This window comes from Helianthus annuus, chromosome 16 (genome assembly GCF_002127325.2).
Source record: "Helianthus annuus cultivar XRQ/B chromosome 16, HanXRQr2.0-SUNRISE, whole genome shotgun sequence".
NCBI classification, from domain to species: Eukaryota; Viridiplantae; Streptophyta; class Magnoliopsida; order Asterales; family Asteraceae; genus Helianthus; species Helianthus annuus.
The window spans coordinates 157,481,530-157,482,866 of NC_035448.2; the positions used below are offsets into that span (position 1 = coordinate 157,481,530).

A 1,337-nucleotide genomic window follows, 5' to 3' on the forward strand; every position below is an offset into this window, starting at 1 on the left:
TGGTTAAGTTGGAAACTAGAAATTAATCGCAAAATGCAATAACAAAGATACCACTATAACCAAATTTACTTGATCTTAACAAAAATCTCCAAATGAACCATCATTTAGATCTTTCGAAACTTAGAAATCTTAAACAGATAGTATTCTAACCAAGAAACTCACTTTTATTAGTGTAATATTCAATAGCATAAATCTTTTGGAAAAAACAAAATCTCAAAACTTTAATAGTACCCTTTCATATAGGTGCAGTAGCGTGGATGGTGCCATAGTCACTGATTCTCAGGATGCCAAAGGCGTCTCCCACCTTTTCTTCACCACTGTATTCGATCATAATTCAAATTATAAGTAACTTAAAAAAGAACATTTTTAACAAGTCTGATTTATAATAATAGCACATATTTAACATTCAAAAATATATATTCATAATCTGAAAAAAGAAATCATATAACAAGGATATAGACATTTGAATTCATCATACCTGAGAGATAAGCTATGAACGATCAACATGTTATGATCTGATCCTGGGACTAGAGTGAGATCAATGTATACCCTGAGTGGATTGATGGCTAACACACAAAAAAAATATATACTTTTATAATCAGAACACGTTCGTGACAGAAAACCCTCAGACCAAATTCAGCGTGAATTAAACTTTTCAATTAGCCAACACGTTAAATTTAGAAAACCGAAAATCCAAAAACATACACCTTAGAAAACGTAAAAATAAACTCTATACATGTATTCCTTTGAATTACGAAAAGCAAAAATCGACAGATCAGAGGGTTTTGAAAACAAGCCGCTATTTTGATACATGTATACCAAAGATTATAATCGAACTCTTAATGCACATGATGTATAGTTAGATAACAATCGGAAATGACTTACTTGGACACTGAATCGGATATCTCATCTTGCCCTAAAGTTACTGTATTAGAGCAGGCTGCGGCGTCCATGAAAATCAAACATCGTATATGTAGACGAGAACGCAGGCTAAACCCTAATTTGAATTTTTCATTACAACCCCTGAAACTAGATGCCTTTTCCTAAAACTCAACTATCATAAGATATATGCTTGAATAACAATGAAATTATTATACATGTGGATGGTATTATAAATAAATTGAAGCTTAAATTTGTATTATGTCGAGTGTACACTCGCCACACAAAATTTACATAATGTAAACCGATAAGGAGGTGATTTATTAACTACAGTTCCATCTTTTGTTTTCGAGCTACTGAGTTCTGATGCAACCATGAAGAAAATTAAAAGGTGGTGGAACATTGATATTCGTGACTAAAAGATACCAAAGTCTCCCATATCACTACTAGCAAAAGAC

At 32.2% G+C, this 1,337-nt stretch overlaps 1 long non-coding RNA gene across 1 annotated transcript; it reads right to left on the reverse strand.

Moving 5' to 3' along the window:
* Positions 1 to 232: 232 nt before the first annotated feature.
* Positions 233 to 1,038, reverse strand: LOC110917138. Its single transcript, XR_002580376.2, has 3 exons — positions 886 to 1,038; positions 479 to 566; positions 233 to 317 (listed from the first exon to the last, which is right to left on the reverse strand). It is a non-coding gene; the product is annotated as an uncharacterized LOC110917138 (long non-coding RNA).
* Between the last annotated feature and the right edge of the window lie 299 nt (positions 1,039 to 1,337).